The sequence below is a fragment of the Netta rufina genome, assembly GCF_964035555.1.
Source record: "Netta rufina genome assembly, chromosome: 7".
NCBI lineage: Eukaryota > Metazoa > Chordata > Aves > Anseriformes > Anatidae > Netta > Netta rufina.
Window position 1 is genome coordinate 16,255,307 of NC_140130.1, and position 24,213 is coordinate 16,279,519.

The following is a 24,213-nucleotide window of genomic DNA, read 5'->3' on the forward strand; positions in this document are numbered from 1 at the left end:
ACAGACCCCAGGCTTGGACCTGGAAGCGGTGCGTCTGTTCCTGCATGGCTTACACCCCGAGCTAATTGACCTGCTGAACCTTTGCCAGCTTTATTCAGAGCCACCGCTGATGTCTCTGCCTTGTGCTCCCAGAGCACGGGCCACTGGGAAGCAGGATTTGGACGAGTTGGGCATTCAGAGCCAGCCAGGATCCACCACTTGCAAGACATAGAGACGTGGAGCTGATGAAAGATTAACACGTTACCTGCACTGTGATCCTTGCTGCTTTGAGAGGTCTGTTAGCTGGGTTTTGTTGTGGGGCTGACCCTCTGCCTCAGGTAAGAGACCTCTCAGAACCTGCAGCACTGGAGAGCACAGTGCGCAGATTCTGGGCTGCCTCTGAGCTGTAGCCTCTGTGCAGCTGGGTTTGTGTGGTCAGGGCTTGCTCATTATTTGGGTGTTCCAGTCCCTTGTTATCCTGGGTAGCAGAGAGCTGACTTAATTTGTTAATGCTTGGGTGAAGCGAAGTCTGACCAGGCTAAGAACAAAGTGTTTAGTTCAGATGTTTTCTGATGGCATGTTCAGTGTTCAGAACATTTAGAGAGGGCAGATAATCCTGGGCCTGGCTCTACTGCAAAATTCATCTACCCTTGGATAATGCCTTTCATCCTCAAAACAAACTTACTCATTTTGCTGTATGTTTTTCTTAGTGAAATCTATCTCTGCAGTATGAACAGCAAAGGCACTTTTTTATTCTTTGTTTCGAGCAACATCCACAAGGCTGCATGGTTTGCATGTGCTAGGAAGTTGGATAACAGAGGAATTTTGTGAAAATAAAGCAGATTTTTTTTTTTCTGGTAAGAAGTTTTCTTTTTCTTTTTCTTTTTCTTTTTCTTTTTCTTTTTCTTTTTCTTTTTCTTTTTCTTTTTCTTTTTCTTTTTCTTTTTCTTTTTCTTTTTCTTTTTCTTTTTCTTTTTCTTTTTTTTTTTAACTTGCAGACTATGATAAGCTTTTGTTGTCAGATTGTGAAAAGATGTGCAAAAGGAGATGTGAGTGAAGAGAGTACCTGCTGTAATGTAACCTTCCGTGGGAAGCAATGCTAATATTTACTTGTGTTTGCTGCTAATGGGTAGAAAAATATTGGTCTGTCCTTGGGCTGTGGTAGTTGACAAAAAAGAAATTAACCCCATTTGATAGCTGTAAAATCTGTTGCCTTCTTACACCAAATTTTGTTTCCTGCACATGGTTTTGAAAAATTTGTTAAGCCGAGTCTTAGGAAGTAAAGTGTTGTGTTGGGCAAGACATCTTCTGGTGGCCTTGGAGAGCACCTCAGTGTTCGCTGGTTGTCTCCTTTCAGTGGGAAGTACGTGGTCTTCCCAGTCCTCAGCTTAGCCTTTCTATTTAACAGTTACAGTAGGGTGTGCCAGGCTGAGCACGTGGTAGATGCTCCTTTTTCCTTCGGGAGCTTGGGATATAGCTCTCATTAACCCAGAAGGAAGAGGGAAAACATACAAAAAAAAAATCTGGCTGAATAAGAAATAGGCCAGTGTGCTTAATTTACAGTTCTTCTTTAATCTTTATGTTTGCAGCTTTGGGTAACAGTCAGTTATATATAGTCAGTTCAGTTATTCCTATTTCTTTCTGTCCAAAAGAGTCACAAAGGGGCAGGTGCATCCTCCGGCACTCCAGCAAGCATGCAAAAGTGGATTAAATTCAAAGCACTAGAATCAGAACTGCTTTACTGTAATTTCCTGAACTGGAAACTGCAGTAATTCAGGTATTGAAGTGGATCAGATGCCCTGGCCAGAGAATGTTTCCAGTTCAGAAAACATTGTTGTGCCTTACACCATCAGGTACACATATTTATCCAAAATTTCTTCTCTCTCCCCAGGTTGGTGTTTTTGCTCAGTCTGCATCTACACAGCTCTTTGTCAGACTGCACACACACTTCTTGAGGTAAGGAAGAATTGCTATAAGGGATAATTTTGGTCTAGGTAGTATAGTAGATGGGGGACAGAATAATTTTCTTTGACTCAGGACATTATACACGTAGAAACAGATTAGAGTTTAATACTTTATGCTTTCTTGAGTGTTTTTTATGAAATGCTATAAAGTACAAGTAATCAGCTGAAGATGAGCAGTGACTCTTCAGGTTTTCAGGCCTGTATTATCGTTGAGGTGATTTTTTGTTGTTGATATTTTTCTTGGTATGTGCAGCTCTTTGTGTGTAAGGTTTCTGGGTTGGGGCTAGTCACCACTTAGTGTGGTGTTGCATAACCTGCAACAGGGACTGCAGAGTTCTCTATGATTCAGCTGGTAGGGTTTTAAGCAGCACAGGGTTATCTATGTTAAATTTCAGTTTTATGTTAAACCTGATGTCACTTTTCAGCAGGGCTACACTCTTTACATTCTCTAAGAGAGTTACAGGGATAGTAACATCGGTGCTTGCTATGTAAGGCTGGCTGGCTACTGTTTCAGGAGCCAAGTTTGTGCCTTTATCCAGTGTCTCTTAGTAGCACAGTATGCAGCCCCAGCACCTTTCTGCAGGAGGCTTTAGAGGATGGCACTGAGTACTCGCTTTGCAACATGTGGGCTTTGGTGCTACATTGCTTCCCCTTGATTTGTGAAAGCGTCTGAGCTGCGGAGTGCTCCAGAAAAAGTAGGAGGCACGCTGGTTGCACATGAGGGGAGCTCAGTGGTCAGCCAAACCCTTAGCTTGTTAGGTGGGCATAGCTCACTGAAGAGGGTGAATCATGCGTGGCTTTAGTGAACGGATAAGGAACAGATCTGCTTCTGAGAGTATTTTGGAGAGACTTCAGCCTCAACCTTCCCACAGAATTGCCATGTTGAGAGGAAGAGGGTATGATTTCTCTTTACTGTCTTCCTCTTTGTTTCTGTACCACTTCCTTTCTTCTTTTTTTTTTTTTTTTAATATTTTTTCTTTAAAAAATTAACATAAAAGTCCATTTAAAATTTTCAAAGTTTTAATAAAACAAAAGAGAGGTGCACAGGGGCCTCATTCATCACCTTTTGTCACCAGACTTGATTTGACATCTGAGACTAGAGAGAAACTTTGGCAAGTGCAATGATTTCCCGTGTGGGGGTAATAAGAGAGAAAAAAGCTGTCAGTTGAAAACAGCAGGAGCTGCATTAGCAAATATAAATTAAACAGATGGCTAAGATACTGCAGCTGTCACATAGAAGCTCCAGGAAGATATTTAGCTTAGAGCTGCAGGAGGCTATTTTAAAAGGAAAGATGAAAACAACAACAAAGCAAAGTTTAGCATGACGAAGAGACAATAGAGGCATTCAGATCATTATGTGAAACTTACCCAGCACTGACTTTTTTCCTTCACCTCTTCAAATCTTAGGACTCTAAAATTAATTCAGGATCAGCTATTATAAGATCACATTACAGATTTTCAGACAGTGGGTTTGTTTGCTGGTTTGGAGTTACCCTTCTGTATTCCTGCATGAGATACTGGCTCTCACACATATCCTGGAAAGACAGAAGCAACGTGACACGCATCATACAGTTTTGTTCTGGTTGTTTTACAGCTTTTTCAAGGAAACCTTATGAAATAATTGTTTTTGAATAAAATGTTTGAGGATATGTGGTGTTAGGAGTGCTAATATTTTGGCAACAGATGCACTTGCATTTAAAGTCTTTTGCATGGTCAGTCGTAAGGTGATTTTTTTTCTGACCAGTTTTCAGCCATAAAGTGACTGTTCTTTTCCTTTGTGAAAGAAATTACAAAACTGCATGCAAGTGTGCTGGTTTTTAACAGGTGAAGGTTGTTTGGAATTCCAGTGCTGTTTCTGAGAGGCCAAAAAGCAAGTAGTTTTCAAAATACTGTATGTATAATCTTCCTCAATTAGGACTGATGATTTGTCTTAGACACCTTGTATGTAAGCAGAGACTGGCATGCTGCCTTCATAGATATGTGAAGATGTGAATTTGCAAAGTAGGTGCATTTGAAGCCTGTATTTTACATTCAGAGAAATAGTGTATGCATCTGTGGTGGACTTTTTTTTTTTTTTTTTTTTTAACCATGTGAGAAATTCTGGATTTTTGTTTGTACTGCAATGCTCTGTGCAAAATTAGTGCATCTTCGGTTCTGTGTATTTTTTTTCCAACTTGTGTTGTTTCTTTACCATACATGTCCCTAGGTGCAGTTAGCTATAGGTGTATACTTCATCTATAGAGATGATTTGGGAGCTATAAAACTGTCTCTCTAACAGCTAAATCTTCTGTTCCTCAGTATTGATCCTTCCTCCCATCATCCCCGTAAAGTCTGAGTATGTAAGTCCTAGCAGGCTCTGGAAGTCAGTGCAGCTCTGTTCTTTTAGAAGTAGGAAGTTCATCACTGAAATGTAAATGCCCTTCAGTAACTAAATCTTTAACCTATCCTGGACTCTTTCCTGATCTTAGTGGTTCAGGACCTAAATCATGAAGGGTATCAAAAGTTAAAAGCAACACCTTGAGCTTATTTGTGAGGTCTTGCTGAGAATGTGCAGCCTCAGCCTTCCCATGCCATTCAGGGCTGCTTCAGTTGTCTCTAAGTAGAAGCGGGCTCCTCAGCTTGTAACTGTGCATTTCTTTTATGGAGCAGCTTCATGCTTCAGTGTAGAACAGCACAGCTGTTAATGCCAAATAACTGTCATTTCAACCCAGGAAATTTCCCTTCTACCCCTACAGAAACTTTGGAGCAGTTATAAAACTTAAGAAAAGTAAGAACAACCACAACAACAACAAATAAACACCAAATGCAAAAGCAAAGCCTGAGAGTGCCTTTTGTAACAAACGCAAATGGAAGACACAAAGTTGGCCTTGAAGTGTACTTGAACTTGAGAATGATAAATGTGGGATATCTTTGTCAGTGCTGGAGGGACGTTTCTCAGTAGGTGACCTTCCGCCGGGGTCAGCCTGAGCCCTACGCCTCCACATAGTTGCTCTTAGCCTTTTTCTGCAATGTTTTAGCTAAAGTTTAGTGCCAAGACATGCTAGCAAGGCAGCAGTTCTGTGTAGTGGGAACCCAGGGCATACAGAAATGGACATTGAACCTTTCAAATTCCCTGTCAGCTCTGTTCCTGGGAAGAAACCAAAGGATCGGTCAGCATGAACAGAAGCCAAAGGAGGATGATAATGAGACAGGGATAAGAAGGCAGTAAGAGAGGGAAGGAGCTAAAACAGAGAAGTGGCTACAATGGGAAGAAGCAAGGGGGCAGGACAGCCTTATTTCTAAAGGTGGTTAAGTTCTTCTGCTGAGTATTCCAAAGGCAAGAATGAACTGTTCCAGCTGGAAGTGTAGTTACTGTCTAATACCTTATTCTGCCCTTGATCTTCATGTAAACCTTCTTCTGGTGGTATCAGGGAAGGATGTCATGGAAGATGGAAGGGTACATGGCTGCTGCTGCTGTAGGTAGAGCAAATGGAGTATGGTCTGGCCTGTGGTGTAGAGCTAGTGGGGACGTCTTTATAGTTTTTGAAAGTGAGCTGTGACGTAATTTTTCATGTCATTTAATATCTAAGTCTCAATTGATCAGGAACAGCCGCTTACATGCAAAATGTATACAAGTGGGAAAAGGAAACACAATCCAGCTTTTTTTATGCTCTCATGGCAATAAAGGGCTTCTTAACTGAAAGCAGGAAAGCCCAGCCCTTAGTACTACAGCGTTGTTCTACAGCTTAGCAAATCTGCAAAACATTTCATGTACTTTGACTCTCATTTGAGCCTTGTCAGTTCTGGTCCAGGCTTAAAATGAAACAAGTCTGGTTTTTAGGTTAGTGCCATTCTGCATGTAGTGTAGACAGGTACATCAGTGAATGAGTAAAGGTTGTGGACAAATGTGTAACAGAAATCAATAATTTTTATTATGCTTATCATTTCAGAGGTCACATAAATAATTCTTAGGTGTTACAGAACAACACATCGAGTAGATCTGGTATGTGGGCTGTGGATTCCACAGTGCTATTTTGGTAAATATTACCTTACTGATTAATGTATTGGAGCTAGCGTTTTTCTAATTTGTCTAAACAGCAGAGAAGATGGAGTTTGATGTTTAGTTTTGCTTTAAAGTAGATTTAGCTTTACCTTTTCATTGGAAAGCAACTGAATACACCTGCTTACATTTCGGTAATGAAAACATCTTTCATATGGAAAACAGATTTTCCGTGTTGTTAAGATTCCTACTTCTCTTAACTGTGGCAATTTCTGTCTTTGAATGTTGAGTTCCGTTCCAGGTCCAAGTATGTCAGACCTGCATCAGTTTGTGGGAAAATGTGTAGCTAATTTGTGACCAGCCGCAGATTTGAGGTATGGCTCTGTGTAGTGTTACACTGTGGTGCATGTAGGTTTTCAAAAACTCTGTGCTTCTGCAGATGGGTATGTAGAGACATCCATCGAAAATAAATGCAGTTATCTATGGAAGAAAAGCCTTCCAGAGATGAGGCAGGTGAGCTTCCTTTCCCTGTGTAAGCAAGCCGTTTTGTGTTAAGAATTGCTACAGACTTCTAGCAAGATGTGAAAACACTGCAAGGCAGAATGTAAATGCACTACTGCTGGTAGCCACAGGCTAGCCAAGTAAACAGCTCAGGATAAAACTAAACACGACTAGAAAGAAAACGGCAACAGTCATTTGGGAACCTGGCGTGATGGCACCTCTCCACCTTTGTTACAAGACAAATAACAGTTGGCTATTTGATGTTGCTCTAAACTCGAGTGAGAAAGCTGGAGTTTTGAATAGAAAATAAGAAGAATAATAGCACATTTAAAAATGATTGACACATGAGCTAGTTTCTTGTACCACAATCCATGTTCTTTGCCGTCATAAGAGTCATTTCTAGGCATTCATTCCAGCGTCGTTAATATTCCATTCTTTTCTATTTGGCAGAATATATCTGACCAAGGCTTTATCTTAATGCATTTGCTGCTAAGGGGATCTCTTTACAGAGGGCTCTGTTACTTCTGGCTAATTCACATGAATAAACAAATGCAGAGAATTTGTATTATGAAAGTAGTAAAAGCACTTCCTTCATCTGCAGTCTCCAAAATATGCTGATGAGAGTTACTCTTCAAGGTGTTTCCAGCATAGCTGTGTTTTGTTAAGATCCTGCAGAAATTAAACTTAGTTGCCATAAAATATCCCATCCAGTTAGATACTACCACAAATGTGCTGCTGCCAGTGCAGCATGTGTTTTTAGGGCATTTGTATTAGCTGTTCTGGCAAAATAACCTTTTTGCCTGTGTAAACCACATCTCACTAGGCAGATTTGCTAGTATAGCTATTTTAGCAAAGCCTTTCTACTGTAGAAAAGACCTTATTGATAATACTGTGAGGTTCCCACAGTAGATGAAAGGCACAATACAAAGGGCTTTACAAACATGAATTAAGCTTCACAACACCCTTGTAAAATAAATCATTCTTCTAGCTTGCCAATGTCTAGTTTCTTTTAATATGAGATGTTTTGTGGGGATAAGAAGGAAGGGTAGAAGATTCAGAGTTGGGGGAATTAATGCCCAGTAGCACTGTAGCATTGCTAAGCTGAACAAATTTCTGACCTGCTGGAATCCCCTGCCATCTCCATCTGACATTTAAAGTGTCTTAGCAAAATCAGCGTTTCAGAGTGTCAAATAGCTACTGGTTGTTGGTTTTACCTGCTCTTTGATAGTATGAGGAGTTATAATCTTCACACTCGGCAATTGTTTTTGTCCTGAAAACCTGGAGCTGGCTTTTTTGTATGTGATATTCTCATTAATACTGTGTTTAACTATGGTGTTCTACCCTGCTGGTTGGTATTAAACTATACGAGCCTGTATGAGCCTGTGTAGTAGGGTGTGAACAAGTTATGCAGTTAAGGGATCTCAAAGGGAATAGAGAGAGGAACAAAACAAGATTTATGCACAAGAATGGTTTTAAAGTCAAGTCATTCAAAAGTTAGAGCAGTCTGATGTCGATAGTGTCTATGTGGTCTTGATTCATTTTTGTGTGTTAATCATCATGCAGTCTTTAGTTACATGATCACATTGTATTTATTCCTTTCTCACCTTTTACGGAATAAGGAACCGAAGAACTGTGCTAGGATGTAGGTTAATTTTCTCTTTTACCATTCAGCAGCATTGGTTCTGAATTCAGCATGTAAACTCTTGGGGCAGGCCCATGAATTTCAGCAGCCCTCTTTTAAACACCCTGTCCTAGATTCTGTATTAATATGTCTATCAAGAATTTAAGCAAGCTGTGCAATCCTCATTCCAGTTTAAGGCCACAGAGTGATAGTAAATGTTTTCAAAATCAAGCTACCTTTCCTCACCAAGTGTAGGGAGGGACTCACTCGAAAAGCTGGCGCAAATCCTCTAAAAGAGGGGAAATGATGGAGACATCTGGGCTGACTCTGTTCCCTGTTCTAACCCTTCCTGCATGCTGAAGGAAGTTCCAGTAACTGTTCGCTAGTGTGCTTGATCCTCTGAGAGCTGCTTGATCTATTAGTAGTATTTTTGAGCCTTGTTTCCACAGCAACAGCACACTTTCTTTCTTTTTTTTTTCTCTCCCATCTAAAGGTGGCTGTTGCTTTGAGAATTAGACCTGTGGAAAAGCTTGGCCTTCTTGTCCCCTGTCGTGATTTCAGCTGGCACAGATCAAGAGTGGGAGGAGTGGGACTGGGAGAGAGTGACCATTGGTGGCGTGGTGTGATTATGAAGTGACAGTGGAAGGAATGAGTCCCACTTAATTATGGGTTTCAGCCTTAATAAAGTGAACGTGTTGAAAATGTTGGCTCTCTCTAAGCTCTGTGAATGAAAGGTGTGGGACTGTGACATTAGCAATGATCGTTTTAGCCCTTTGCACGTGCTCTTGCAGTCATGTAGGACCCATGTCCAGTTCGTGCATGTGTTCATGCACGGTACAAAACCAGATGTACGTTCTGCTGCTCACAGACACTTTGTGTGTTCATGTCACAATAAGAAACCTAATCTAGTGTTCATCCTAGCATTGTAGGGAGGGGAAGTGTTATGTTTAATTGCTCCTCTGAAATAGGAAAGAAACGTTATGCTCTCTTTTTCCCTATGTTAAGACATGATACTTCCTGTGGGCAGCACAGCACTTCCTTTCAAACTCAAGTACACGTACCAGTCTCTACATTTTCTGCTGCCTGGAAGACTAAGGAGCTTTCAGTTTGTAAAATATTTCCATAGATCAGTTAATTGCCCCTTCTTGTTACTGTTTAGAGGTGAGTGAGAACAGAAGCAGCATATGGTTTGATACCAACATCTTGCTGGGGTTGGCTTTTTTCATCCATAGTTAAGAGAGTAGTCTCTTACATTGGTGCTTTATGGGAACCTAAATACAGTTGCTTATTTTTATTTATTTTTTTTTTTTTAGTTTGCTTCTTCCTTAGAATGCTTGTCCTTAGAACTGAACCGTCATCCTTTCATGCAGAACATATGATTTGTGGCGCTGAGCTGCTGTCTGTGATGGTTTTTGTCTCCTTTATTTCTCTTCCCTTTCTTAGGGATGTGTATGTTCTCAGGTGTGTTGTAATAAGTGCTATTCTGCTTGTAACAAGCTCACTAACTGAGTAACTTGTGGAATAATTTAAAATTATGTTTCATTTAAAATTATGTTTTGTTTAAATTTCAGGCAAGTCAATTATATAATTAATATTGAATTCTGGGATTTCCCTTCCTTTAAGAGTGAATAACTAAGGCAGTATCTGTCATTGTTAGGCTTTTGCACAGGAGAGGCCTCTCCTTGATGCCATAGTATGGTGGCTCGCCACCATTAGTATTTTAATTCCTAGTAGTTTTGAGTAAGGATGCCAGAAATACTGTATTTCTCTCAGGCAGATTTATAAGTGGATGCACTGATTAGCAAAATCAACGAGTAATGGATAAAACCACATAATCTGAGATTGTCTTGGAAAGGCACAATGTTTATAGCCATCTTTACAGTGCTAAGGCCAGAAATTCACTGATTCTTATCTGTATAAAATGTAAAAAGCTGTTCAAGGTTAAGCATCCAAGCCAGAAATGTCAAAGGCAGAAATTAATTAAAATACGGATTGCTTTCTAGTTATAAACACATCTGGATGTACTGTTCTTGTTAAAGATCTCATATTTAGTTCAGAAATGAAGACCATTCCAGTGCTGACCCTTTTTAAAATCAAAAATTAAGTTTAAAGTTTCAAGTCTTGTGTTGCTTGACTTCAAAACTCTTCTGACCGTATGTAGCTCTTTCTGAGTGCACACTGAAGACACCGCACATTTTAGTATAACTGAGAAGTTGTTTATTAAAAGACCAGAGTGTAAAATTCCATGACAGTTTAACATTCAGTAATTTACCATTAAGCTGCTTGACAGAAGTTAAAATTTATGTTAATACTGTCTTGATTAAACAGCAGTCATTATCACTTACGGTGATTTGGCCAAATTAGTTTCCTAGCAGATGTCTCAATAATGGAGACATCCTACTATAGCATGTCCAAATTAAGTAAAGTGTGTTGCATTAATGTTTTGCACTTATATAGCATCTATCATTTCAAAGCACTTCACACAATCGTGTTTGATATTGGAAAAATGCATTAGGTAATATTATGACCAAAGCAAATTTACACATTCAAGGAGCTACGGGACATTTTTAAAACTTCAGCAGATGTCTTGTATTACAAGTTTTAATGTTTAATACAATGCAGTCATCTAGTGATTCCTTCCAGGGAACTCAGTTTATGTAGCTTGCAGAAGAAGGTTTGAGTTAACCCTTTAAAGGACACAACAGATGATGATAGAAGGAGACATGAAACATTTCAAACCTCAGCTTTGAACTACTTCTAAGTAATCCTTCCCAGCTAGTCTTTGAATCTTCACTGCTCTTCATGCTTTTCCTCTTCCGTTTTCTTTTAAAATTGATCAACACGGAAAATAGTTGTGATTTCCCATCTTTTCCTTAACGTACTCCTTGGTGCCTACTTGCAGCATCACTTAAAACTTCTGCCATGGGTTTTGCCAAAGTAACTGAAAATTCAAGGGCAGAGAATAACTTTTACATATGCAGTGTTAGGATCGTACCTATGGGTGAAGACACGCTTCCTTAAGTCCTCACCATTTGCTTTTACATATTTTATTACTTCAGTTTACGTGTGTAGGGAAAGCTGATACCACTCATAATTGTGCATATGCAAATTGAAGGATTTTCTAGGTTCAATTTGTGTGCCTGTAATGTGTTTTTCCAGCTTCCATTTTCCAGCCTCTTCAGCATTTGGAAATTGTATTATAGTTGTAATGTAGCACAAAGCAGATATCTGACACACAACTCTGAACAAGTCACTGCCTAATTTTTTCTGTTCAAGAATCGGACTAATCACATTTTGCATTTACTTAATGGTTACATTTATTGATTGTGTTTTACAGATAGCATAACTGAGAGCAGACACTGAAGGCAATTTGCCCAAGATCCCAGTATTTCCTGTAATTCTGGTTGTGTTTTCCTGATTTGATTTGGAATGATCCAATTAAGAAGTATATGTAATTTCATAGATGTGTGATGTATCAAGTTTGTGGCTCATCCGATAACGTTCAGACACACCATTTCCCTCCGTTGCATGCACCTGGCTGACTTTTCTTGTAACCACAGCTCATTTTATTGCCAGTTTTTCCCAAACTTAATATGATATGGGTCACGTAGTAAGGTCAATGTCCGTGTTGTACTATGAGATGAATAGTTCAGTTGGGTGTCAGCCGTCCTTGGAAGAGTGGAGTACTTTTTTGAAGTATTAAAACTATTTCTTGCCTTTTTTTAAGTCCTTATGTAACACAAAGACAGATGAGAGGAATTTACTTAAATGAAGGATGTAATATTTCATTGCTGAAGGCAAAAGTGAAAGAAGCTGAGGAGCAATGAGGAGCAGGCAGCATGTAGGGCATGGTTTTGTAATGCTGTCAGTCATTGTGTGTGTGGCATGGAGTGCAGGAAAGGCTGCTTCCTTCAGAGAGCTGCTTGTCCTAGGCCTGGCTGGGTGTCTGCTCCAAATGCAAGCTGAAGATGTGCTGTTAGCGGCCATAACATGATGGGCTGTGAACTGCCTATGTGGATTTATTTGCTTTACAGTGCTTCACAGCAAAGGGAGATGGCTTACTTCTTTCCCAAAGCCTGCACGCTGCGTTTTGGATTGTGAGCAGAGGGGAGGAGCGGGGCCGTGGCTGTGACAGCCCCTGCCTGCTTGGGCAGTGCTGGCTGGGGCCAGCGGGGTGTCCAGCTGGGAAGGTGCAGGAGCAGAGTGAAGGTAGGCAGAGCTGGCAGGCTGCGGGGGCTGCTCCCTCCCGGCCCCCCTTTGCCTCCTAAGTCCCTGTAGCCTGCCGGTGCACTGCCGGTGGGGAGGTGCTGGATGTGAGAGCTTGGAGTTTGATTTAGCGCTGGCACTGTGGCATTTAAAGGAAATGAAAGATGCGGCGAGTGAGAACTGGTGGGAGAATCATAGAAGCCTTTCTGAGGTATTAATGGTCCTCATAGTGGAGTCCTTGTACATTATTCATGCCCTTTGAGCCACGCTGAGCGCTCTGCACTCAGTGTGGTAGTAGAAGGTAAAAGGAAATTAACCCTGTAGTGATGCTTTGACATGGAACCAACGTAATAATTCTGGCAGCGTGTTGAGGGGATAGAAGGGGATAGAAAGAGGAGAAAACAGATTTCAACTCTGAACTGGGAGAGAAGTGCTCAAGAATACTCTGCAGTGAAGCAAGAGAAAGAACCCTTGAACCTGTGTATGAGGTCCTGGGGTCCCTCCATACTTTACACTCCCTTGTCAAAGTATGTTTTCCAAGTTTTAAAGGATACGTCTTGTAGCTGCGTGATGAGCTAGTCCTCTAAGCTTTCCAACTGATGCTATGGAGAGCTTTGCTGTAGAAGGCTTTGGCATGTTCAGATCAACTGTAGTAGCCAAGACTTACCAATGATTTCTGGATCAAATATCAGAAATCCATCATTCCAGCCTGGTCAGAGTAGGTGTTGCTGTGTTTGTGCTTGTCTCTTTGAACGTTTTCTTAGTAAACTCCTCGTGTTTAGGATTCTTTGTTTCTGTTCCCATCCCTTCTTCCTTCTCTTCCCAGTTTTAACTTATTCCACTGTAATGTACAGCAGGAGTGTGCACAAGGGAGCTTTTAGAAGGGTTCAGAAACAGGAGACTTCTAATGCAATGGATCTATATAGGTAATTGATCAGAGATATTTGTGCTGGAGAGGTCTCTTACATCCAGCTTTTACTCACTGTCCATCCCCCAGCTCCTCTGAGGTTTCACAGCAAGTATCCAGAATGTAAAAGAGGTTATTGCAAACTAGTGGAGAATGACCTCATTCAGCAGCTAGGAGTAACTTTGGGAAGGGATTAGACAAAGTGACTGTAAATAGATGTCCTTTGCTGGTACATAAACCTTGATTTACTCTATGTACCTTTTAGAGGTAGGACTAAAATATATTACTTTGGAGGCAGAAAAAGTGAACTCGTGGTGGAAAAAGCAGGATCTGTGCCAAGTACTGGTTGACTTCTGAACACAGAACACAGATTTCCACAAATGTTACAGACTCTTTATATCCAAATTTCTCCTTTTTCTTTTCCACTTACAGAAAAACACGTTCAAGGATAATATTTTAAAAAGCCATTTATTACTTAGAGGGCTTAGCTCTGTGACTTTTAGGTAAAAGACAATTCTGAAAATTTTACCTTGGAAAGTATGTGTCTTCTGGGTTGGGGGGAGTTACTTTGTTTTTATCAGAGGCAAGAATTTGATGCATTTGCTACCTGAAAGAAATCTTAAGAATAATTTTGTTTAAAGGCTTTGCGTTGGAGTCTGGCAGTCTGGAATAAAGGGTCTCAGTGAAGAGTGTATCTCACCAGGCTCCGATTTTCAGGAGATCCTAAAGGGGTTTGGACCACAGCGATAAGGACCAGGAGGCAAATGATAAATGGAGCACAGTGATTAGTACTAGCCTGGGTGCTGTAACTGCTTCCAGGGCTCTTGAAGATACAGAAAGAAGAAGAGTGGAAAGAATAAATAAATCATTCTTGTGGGGACTTGTGAAGGTTGTACCTCTAGGACTGCGCTCTTGATTTTGCAGCCTCATAGCTGCAGGTAAAATGAGCTGTTGTGGTTTTACCCCTTTAAGGCGGCTGAACATTTCTTTTGCTGGTAGATAGCAGTGCACGCTACTGACTGCTGTTGGAATCCAGATGTTACCAATGGAAGCCTTTGGGTGACGGTTGAGAAACTGAGTTGAAAGTTTTGTCTTTTCAGGTATGCTAAGCATTTAATAGTTAAGCAGTTAAGCATTTTGCCATTGGTTCAGGTATGGCATTTTCCTATAACCACTGCTGATGGCAGATAATTTTCTTAGTGTGGTGTTTTTGCTGGAATGTCAATCAGGATGTGTGATCAGTAACCAGTTGCAGTGAAAAAGATGCCAGAAGTTCCAGGAAGTTGAAGGACTTTAGCAGTCCAGGCTTTTCTACCACTTGCCTGTAATCTTATGAGGTGGTGCCTCTCAGAGTATATCTGTTCTTTGCTAATTTTGTCAATGATTGCAAAAATCCCCATATTGCTTTACAGGAAGATCTTGTCCTTCTGTAGGTAACGCTTGCAGACTCCTTATATGCTGCCTGTGTGCAAGAAATCTTCATTACAGTCTCTTTAAAGTAGCATAAGCAGGTGCAGGAGCCCTCGTGCCTGCCCCCAGCATAGTCCGTGGTTGCGGGGGTCTCCATTTACCTCCAGTGGGAGACCCATGCTTGGATTTCAGTCCAGCCTCCACTTTCTCCCATTGGCAATTGAGAATCTGCCTGTGGGGCTGCAAGGAGTAAGGTGCAAGCTGGTGGCTTGAAACAAAGGGGCTGTGTGCTTATATGTCTACTTCGCAGTCAGTAGAAGGGGGAAGAGATTAGGAAAGAAAAAGCCAGAGTCCAGGGATGAGAAAGCAGGGGAACACCACTCCTCTCTGTCAGAAGAAGTGTGACAGGAAAGTCCTGCTCTGGAGAACAGGTAAGCTTAGCCTGGGAAACAAGGGGGAGGAACTGCAGAGCCTGGGTTTCACATAAAGCATGCTGGCTCCATTTGAGTATTCAGCATGCCTGCCATGCTTAATGATGTTGGTATTTAAATGGTTGTAAGCGGGCTTTGAAGTTAGAGCTTTGTTGAGTTAAGGTAGAGGTCAGTGTGTTGTAACTGTTGGCTGAACATTGATAACGACTTTGTGTACTTTTACATTTTTAAGCTGTTTGACCAAACAGAAATTTTAGGAGTATGATTTTTAATTGGAAATTTAATAATTTAAAATTTTATGTAGTAAAAATCAGTGAATTGCAGAAGGCTGGTGTTTTTTTTCTCTATCCATAGTATTTTTCTTCATGGCCTAATTGAATGTATGACATGAAACTCTGAGATTTTTCCTCAAACATGCAGAGAAGTGTGTATTTATGTTTTCAAACTTTGAACCATACTTGTCAGTTGTTATAAAGCAAGGAAATCCCAGGCGAAAGGGATGTGTGGAGTATCTTCCTTTCAAACTGTTGTACAGACATAATGGCTATGCCTGGGAAACTGGTATGGAGCAGCACTTCACACTGCAACCCCTGCAGGCACTGGCAGCACTGAAACAGGAGAAATTTTTAAGAAGAGTATCGGTATAGACAAGCCCAGCGCTGCTTGGATAGAAGGAATCAGTCCAGAAGATTTTATCTTCTGCTTAGGGTTGCTGTTCCTGGCTTATGTCACACCTCCTCGCTGTTCTCCTACCTTGTAACTTCCAGCACTGCTTTCTCTTGCGGGTGAGGCTCCCTTCCCTTGTCTTTGTTTTTAGAGGCTGCGTGAGAGACAGCAGCAAAGCATCTAAAAAGCACATGCAAGTGTATTGCCTGTGTTGTCAAGAGCTTTGTAACACTTGGGATGGTGATTGCTGGAGGCACAGCTCCGCTTCCCACCTTTTAAGATACAGCTGAGTGGAGGTTGCACTGGTATGGAGAGGCCAACATGGGTTGAAAGAACAAATACAAAAGAGCACTCCAGTGTGGTTAAAGTGGGGAAAAAAATTTCTCCACTGTTTGACAGGAATATTTTTACATGATTGGTAGGGAAAACTGCTCTCGTATCTGTATTTTTGTCTATATTCTTAGGGGAAATCTGCTTTCAGATCCCTGTAATTTGTGTATCTTCCTATTGGGACAGTAGAACGTGTGAATGTAAACCACCGTTGGTACTGCATCTTTTGTCATCTGTCTGTTCCTTCAGCTGTAAGCAGTCCTTCCTTTGGCTCAGAGGCTGCAGTGAAGTGTTAGTCCTGAGGACGGCAGTGCCCTGAGCAGCCTCACCTAGGATCCCCATCTGCCCAGAACCTTTGTTGTGTCAGAAGCTTTGATTCTGAGGGAGAACATTGGTGAGCTAGCTTTCCACCACCCTCAGTGACTTCTGTTTTGGGTCTTCTTGTAACAGGATGGCTTCAACATGTCTATTTTCAAACCTGTGTGCATCTGTACATAGTTGGGCCCTTTCAGCTTCTCCAGCAAGAAGCTTTGTTGCTGAACAAAGAGGCTAAACCCACTCGACTGTTCTTGTCCAGAGTGGCAGCTTTAAAAGGGTCTCAGGTATGTCTGTCCTTATTCGTTAGTTACGGCAGAACTTGTAAGGTTTTCAAATGAAGGATAGGAGCAGCTAGGAAAAGAATATGGCTTCTAGGTTAATGCTCCTTTTCTTATGTGAGAATTTCAAGGAAAAGCATAAAGGATTTGTATTGGTAGAGCTGTCTGAGACGTCTTTCATACTCTATCATTTTATACTCTATAAGATTCAGAGGACTAGCCAGAAAGTGATTGCTGCTGAAATTTTGCTGATTGATTTCCAGAGTTGTTGAAATATTTAACATACTAACAGGGGTAATGGAGAGCTCCTCCATTACTAGTGTGTCTGTCTGAAACAAGTCTCTTACTCTAACCATCTTTACTGCTCAGGTATATTTTGCATTCGAAGGTCATTTCTTTCCAGCAGAGTGGGGCGAACATAACGCACTGCTGCTGCTTCTACACATCCCTCCTTCACCTTGTCGGAGACACGCTTAACGTGATTTAGGCAATAATTCTGTTGCTAACTCTCTTGGGTGTTTCTAGTTCCTACTTGCTGTCTAGCATCTTAAATACTAAATCCAAAATTATGTTTGTGTATTTGTATCCTGAGAGCGGTTTCAGTTCTGCAGGTTTTTTTGTTTTGTTTTGTTTTGTTTTCTTCTATACCTTTACTGCAGTGGTTGAGGGAGGGCCCTTTATATTTTGGTTCTTATCTTGCATTTTTCACTGTGGTCTTGCTGAATACCTACATCCACTGTTACAGAGAATGCTTGCCCCCAAATGGAGCACTCCAGCATTCTCTGGAAGTAGCAAGGTTCGATGAAGATATTCTCTGTTGACGTCCCATTTAGTCTTTATAGCTCACGCTTTTCCTCAGAGACCCCAGCCACTTTGTTTTCGTACAGTGTTTAACAGGTTTCACTGTTCTGTTAGAAGCATTTTGGAGTTGTGAAACTCAAACTGTGTTTTCCCATGTTTATATAGTCTTTATTCTGTAGAGCTTAAGTGAAAAGAACTTCCTTTTTAATCATTACTCATCACTCAAGCCCATAATCTGAATCAGTGTGGAATTTTACAGGTAGGTCCATGTGTCTGGACTGTAACTATTTTTTCTTTATGTTACGTTTCTAAGAGAAGAAATCACATCTAGGTCCTCAGTCTCTTGTCTCAGTAAATGCTGCGTTTCTGCTGTCATCGCCATTCAGAAACCTGCTGCCAAGATCACTTTTCTGATACATTGTTTTGATTATATTTCTTTATACCCTACTACTATTCCTCATCAAAAAATATGTAATAATTCTTCCTTTTTGTGGTACCGTATAGATTATTTTTTCTCAGGTCACTGATAACAGCCTCCACCCCTAACTTAATAAACTGTCGAAGTATCATCCTCCCCTGTGGCTACTCCTGCTCAGGAAGGTCTCTAGAAATGTTCAAAATACATACCAAAAAAAATTGATTCAGAAAAGTTAGGCCCCTTCTCCTGACGTCTGTTGCAGTTTTTTTTACCTATGTATGTACCTGTTTTCTCCTTTCTTATCCTTAAACTAGATGCTTTATTTTTGTTCTGCATTTGTATTGCACACTTTGTAAGGCTTTACATCACTGTGGCTACAGTGATATAATTTACAAACATGTTTTTCCTGCAAAAGAAACTGGTAGTGTTGTCTCCTCCACTGCTTGTAGTGGATCAGAGCATCTGTCCATCAAGACTCAGTCCTGCTACTGACAGCCTCTTACTGTTTAAGAAAAAAATTTTGTAGAAGGTGATTAAATTACACTTTTCCTAGATGTTTATCATGCATCTTCAGGAGTAGAAAAAACTCTTGTGCCTTAAAACTGGAGAGTTTCTGTGCTTCCTGATGTTCATTATGATTAATTCAAATATGTTTATTATATATTCATACTTTTATATATACTTTTATACTATTATATATTCATACATATATATTCATACTTTTCTCAACATCAGTGCTAATGTTATGGTGAGCACTACTGGCTAATTTTGTATGATGTGAAACTATATCATCTCAAATCAGACAAATTTTTGCCTCTGAGTTTCACTGTGTATTCCCTTGGTCTTTTATTACAAATACTAATTAATCGTTCTTAATCAGTCTAGTTTCTTCTCTTGACTGTTTAGGGCTTTTTAATGTGCCTCTTGAGCCTATTCCCTTTCTGATTTTGAGGGAGAGGGAGCATGCACAAACAGACTTCAGATTAAAACTTTAAAGTTAGACTTTAGATTGGTTTATTTATGTTATTCTTTTTCATTAGCAATTTCAATCCATGACTTCAATGTTCTGTTGTTTTAGGATGAAGAGGTAGGAAGTGGCCAGTGTTTTCACAGGGGAGAGAGCATATTAATTCTTGTGCTACTCACATTTTCATTCCTCATATGCATATATATAAACTTAATTAGCATTTTTACTGTCACTGCTTATTAAGCACACAGCATACCTTCATGAAGGTGTCTATGTGTTTTTTTCCTTTTTTATGAGTTAGTAATTCATCTATGACCTTTAAAAAAAAAAAAAAAAAAGTATGTGTGATTATACTTTCCACATTTTGGTACTTTGCTTTTATTAACCTTAAATACAATGTGCTATTGTGTTTCTTCTTCTTTGATTTGTCTGAAGGTAATACATATGTAAATTATTTTTTGGATTACAATTGGCTTGTATTGCCAGAGTACATACAGTCCTCGTCATAGGTCAGGTGCAAGCTGCTTTGGGTACTCTTTAAATGCATCAGACACACACCAAAAAAAAAAAAAAAAAAAGTAATAATAATAATAATTTCAACTCCTTTTCTAGCTAAAGAAATCGGGTTTATTAATCTAAACCTCTCTGTGCCATCATCTGTGTTGCCTCAGAGCACAGTGTTTGCTAGTTCAAGTCTTGAAAATCTCTTCCTACCATCAGTTTGGTTAGATCAAGTAGATAAGTTTGTCATTCACCAGTGCTACAATTTTACCAGTTTTTGTTGGCAACTTGCTTTATGTCAGTGCTTCATGCCATTTTTACTGAATTTTTATATTCTGCACTTTGTATCATGATTTGTATAATTTGAAAGTTGTTTCCCTATGGATTGGATTATGTTTTTCTCTTAATAGAAAATGTTTTTATTAGACTCTTTGTAATCCTCTACACATAGCAAATCTTTTCCTACCTCATTAATGTGATGTATTCTGGTTTATAACTCACTGTGATCACAGTCTAGTGGCTTCTGTCATTCTGCTGTGCTTCAGTCTCGCTTGTTGTATTATTTTCTTCTTACATGGCAGAGTAATTTTCTGGCTTTTATGCCCCAGATGTTACCGGTTTAAAAATGGAACAGAAATTAACACTCAACTGAGAAGACCTCAAACACTATCTTTTACCATTTTTATAGGCTCCAGCGTATGAAGGCATTCTTGATATCTCTCACAGGGAGAGGTTTTGAAAGGGGCCTGGGCTAAATCACAGCTCTGTCATTTCCACATCCCTCTGCTGTGAGGGATACCTGAGCTAACAGTGGGCTGCTCAGAAAAAAACAGTTATCCAAAATCCCCAACTGTGTCCCCCCCCACCTTTTCTTTTACCACCTAATTTGTAGGCATGACTCAGTGCCGCTCCGGCCATAGCCAGCCTCCAACAATAGCTATCTGTTATGTGCTCAGGGCTTATCATCCACTTGTCAGCAATCACGCATTATTTCCATACCACAGCTTCAAAATCTCTCCTTGTCTTCAGAGCTGTGGAGAGGCCTTGCTTTGCCGTGTCGCCTTGGCTATAAAGCTGGTCGGTGTTACAGAGGGTCCGGGTGACTGGTGGAAAGGAGTATCTGCTGGCAGGAGATTGTTGAGAGGAAAATCTACGGGCAGAGTCCTTTCCCAGTAAACAGGAGGTCTTAGCAGCATCTTCAGCTGTCACCAACAACATGCTGTCTGATGGGGCATTCCCTGATGCTTGCTGGAGCGAGGTGGTGGGATGGTTCCTCTGCCTATAGCAGCCAGATGTATGGTGCAAGATGGGAATGCTTCATTTCTCTGGTGGGGAAGCCTGCAGGCGTTGGTAGTCAGTGTGGCTGCAAATATTGCTGTCCTTTGTGGCCCATCTGTCCCAAGTAGCTGTTGCTGACATCTCTGGACTTCTGTGAAAGTCTGGGCAATGAAGGCGATGTAACTTTTATTTTTACATGTGCAGGGGCTGGGGAGAGTGTGGCCTGTTTTGTAAGAACTTCACTGTGATGAATTAACTTTCTCTTCAATGATTGCATTGGGTACATCCAAGTGAGAGGCCATAAAGGGACGTGAAAGCATGAGCGGGGAGTTACAGGTCTGTGTGGGCAGCAGTTGGCAGCCTGGGCTGGCCAGCACCTCAGCAAGAGGCCTGGCCTGGTCTCTGCAGGCACCTTCGGCCTCAGGAGCTCCTTGGGCCTGCTTTTTCCAGCGGAACAAGCTCTCCTCCCTCCTCCCCAGTGCTCCAGTGGGTCACTAATGAACCTCAGCAGGAAAAGACAAACCCAAGTTCATGAATAGCGGTACAGTCCCCTTCTCCTGCCCACCCCCACCCTGTCCTGGGAATGTGCTGCCCACACAGTGACCAGAGAGGAATCTGGAGGCAATTGTAAGATAATGCCATATCAAATGTTCTGTTCTCACACTTTCTGCTCGTATTTTCAAAACTGTTTACATATTTCCTTTCAGTTTGCATGAATAAGCACATCACTCTGAGACTAAAAAGGGGAAAATGCATTTGCAAATGTGTGAAGCCACATAGCTGTAATAAATTGCTTTAATTACATATGGTGTGTTTAGTTTCTGGAAGCCTATTGTGCATTTCTGCCTGCAACAAGTAACCTTTCCTGTTTGCTTGCTGCTGTTTACCAGGCTGGCCATCCTCCCAAAATAATCCTTATCCAAATTCTGTGTTCTCTGCTCAACAGACGCTCGCTGCGATCTTTTTGATCCTCTGATGCTCAGTGTCATCTTGGGTGTTGCGCTGGCAGCCAACAGAACGTAGAGACTAGGTTTTCTTGCTAGAAATTTGGTGTCTTACCATATTTTTAACTAAAACCTTTTAAATCTGGTTTATGATGTTTTTAGAAAGAAACAAAGTTACAGCTGAAGGCAAAGATGTCTCAGTTGTGAATAGCTTTCCTCAAATAGTGAGCTCTGGTGGATGTCATTTATATCACCCTCCTCAGGCAGTCACAACTCCTGGATATTTGAACGGTGTTGTTGCATGCTTTTCTGCTGTCACTGTTTCTCAGGGTAAGTGCCATGCTCCTTCTATTTTCATTTTATTTACTACTCGACAGGATTGGGAAGGTGTGCTCCCAAAGTGTTTTAGCTTATTTATTTTTGGTTGACAAAAGCTACAGAAACATAAAGTATAATTATGCTGTCTCTACCTCTGTCTAAATAATATTTCTCTTTTTTTTCTTGTCTTACTGATATTTGTATTTGACCTATTGTTTTTTTGTTTCAGTATAGAATATGAGTGCACATTTGTTCTATTTTACCTGTCGTAGGTAGTGTTGGAGCTGCCAGGCTTAAGTTATTCCATACAATCAGGAGTGACTTGTTCGGTGAGGAAGGGTCTGGCTTTGAAGACTTCCAACTTGAAGTTGAAAAAGAGGGGGGCAAAGATTAAAGGCAAGCTTTTCTGCATTATATTGCTGAGGAAAACTGTTCACTACTGTTGGGCTTAAATGCAGAAGAGAACTGTCAATCAAATTTTCTCTTCCTCTGGAAAAAAAATAAAATAAAAAAGATCAGAAGGCCCAGAATCAATTTGGAGACCTAAAATAGCCCATCTCACTATGGTGGCCTGTCAGCACCCATCGTGCCACCAGCATTCTCTGAGGAGCTCCAGCCAGGTTGATCCTAAATGTCAAGAAATAACCTTTCTGTAGTCCTTCCACAACTGGGAAGCAGATAGTACTCATCTACTCCCCTGCTCATAATGCTTTGCATGTGCAAAAGGGAGATAGTTCTTCCTTCCTGAGCTTCTGTCTAGAAGTTGCTGTGCTCTCAGGATATGATGACCGTATTAATGAATTCATCAATCACAATAATCTGATTAAATTGATGGGGAGAGGGAGCCAACAGATGATACAAATAGATTATTTTAAGATACATGAGATACACAATTAGTGACTGACTCACTCGGCATTACAATGGAAGTGGTGCACAAGAGGTTTACGGGTAACCAACATAAGTTATAGTATATACTTTTTCTGAGAGGAAGGCTCATGTACTGTCACAGGGACCTGTATATAAAACAGTGGCAAAGCAAAGCACGCAAGAAATACCATATATGTATTACTTTAATATTTTTTTTTAGTATGAACATATATGTGTATATGCATTGTGCTTAGTAACGGAATAGGATACGGACAGTAGTACGGTGGGGAAGATTAGCGTGGTACAGGCACTTTGGCCAGGACCTGGTGAATGTGTTTTCAGGCACAGAGGAAACTGAGACTTGAGTAAGAAGGGAGTTGCTTCATGTCCCTGAGGTTTCAGGGGTCAATCCCTTAGAGTACAGAGATAATGGAAGGGAAGCTTTCTGTCAGGGAGCATATGTTTTTGTGACGATTACACTGTGTGTAGATTAGGACTTCTGGGAGGGAGGGAATGGAAAGATGTGCTTGGAACACAGGGCCATCTGCCAGTACCTTGGCATAGTCATTTCATTAATGAGAAGCTTATTAGCTTGAGTCCAGCTGAGATAGACAAGGCAGCAAAAAGGACAGAAAATTGTCATCCAGTCGCCATTGAGATGGAGAAGAGACAGCTCTGATAACATTTAAAATCTGATTTTGTTAAAAGAACTGTTCTTGTTCTGTTTGGTAAGAAGGTATCAGGCTTGTTGTTGAAAAAATATTTTCTTAAATTTTGTGTTGCAGTGTGGGATGTCCTTTGGTAGCGAAAATGCACAACTGATTGTGAGTTGGAATTGACAAGAAGGTGCTAGAAAAAAATAAAGGACAGTGATTTTTATTGGGAAACTGTTGCATCAAATGACAGCCTTTGGTGAGCACTTGAAGGTGCCCTGTACTGAACGTAATGTATATCACATCTGTGGTGATGAAGAATTGCAGCTGGAGGACAGAACTTTGAGCCACAGTCCTGTCTTGGTTATGCCAGCAACCTCAGAAAGTGCAGTGTGGCCGGGCTCCATGTGAGCCAAAAACTCAAGGGTGCTCTGAGCTGGCAGAGGATAGTACTCCAGAGGAAGCAGGCAGTGGTTAGCAGTCTGTGCGCTCAGTGGCTCTTACCTCGGACTGTGGTTCTGCTGCTGACCTGGTAAGTGCCCGTGCCTGTGCTGTGTTCCTCAGCTTCTCTACCCTGTAAGCCAGAAAAATTAGGCTTCCCCTGTTTTAGTGAGAACTTTGCTGTTATTCTGTAGAAGTAGGACTTTAAATGCTATTTCATTTAAACAGCTCTGCTTTTCTTTTGACATTTGAGTCAGACTTGAGTCAGGGTGAGATGGCAGAGCCTTTGCCTGAGGAAAATAGTGGTTAGAAGTACAAAGTGGTTTCAGTGTTGTTATTGGGGCAATGATTTCCCTTTTGTCTGTTTTGATAATATTCAGGTTGGACTGGTAGTTAAGCTGAAGGGTAAGAATCAGAAAAAAACATTTCCAATGA

The 24,213-nt window shown here is 40.8% G+C and overlaps 1 protein-coding gene across 7 annotated transcripts in view; it reads left to right on the forward strand.

Annotated features, from left to right (window-relative positions):
* NDST2 (N-deacetylase and N-sulfotransferase 2) overlaps positions 1-24,213 on the forward strand; it is a 131,728-nt gene that overhangs the window by 49,014 nt on the left and 58,501 nt on the right. For 5 of the 7 annotated variants that reach the window (XR_014618614.1, XR_014618615.1, XM_084290294.1 and 2 more), the window contains one exon: positions 1,871-1,935. The exons of 1 other annotated variant lie outside the window; for it this stretch is intronic. The gene's annotated coding sequence lies outside the window, so the exon portion shown is untranslated. Of the gene's footprint in view, positions 1-149; positions 274-1,870; positions 1,936-24,213 lie in introns of those variants that run through there. One more of the 7 variants, XM_084290296.1, reaches the window with a different exon arrangement.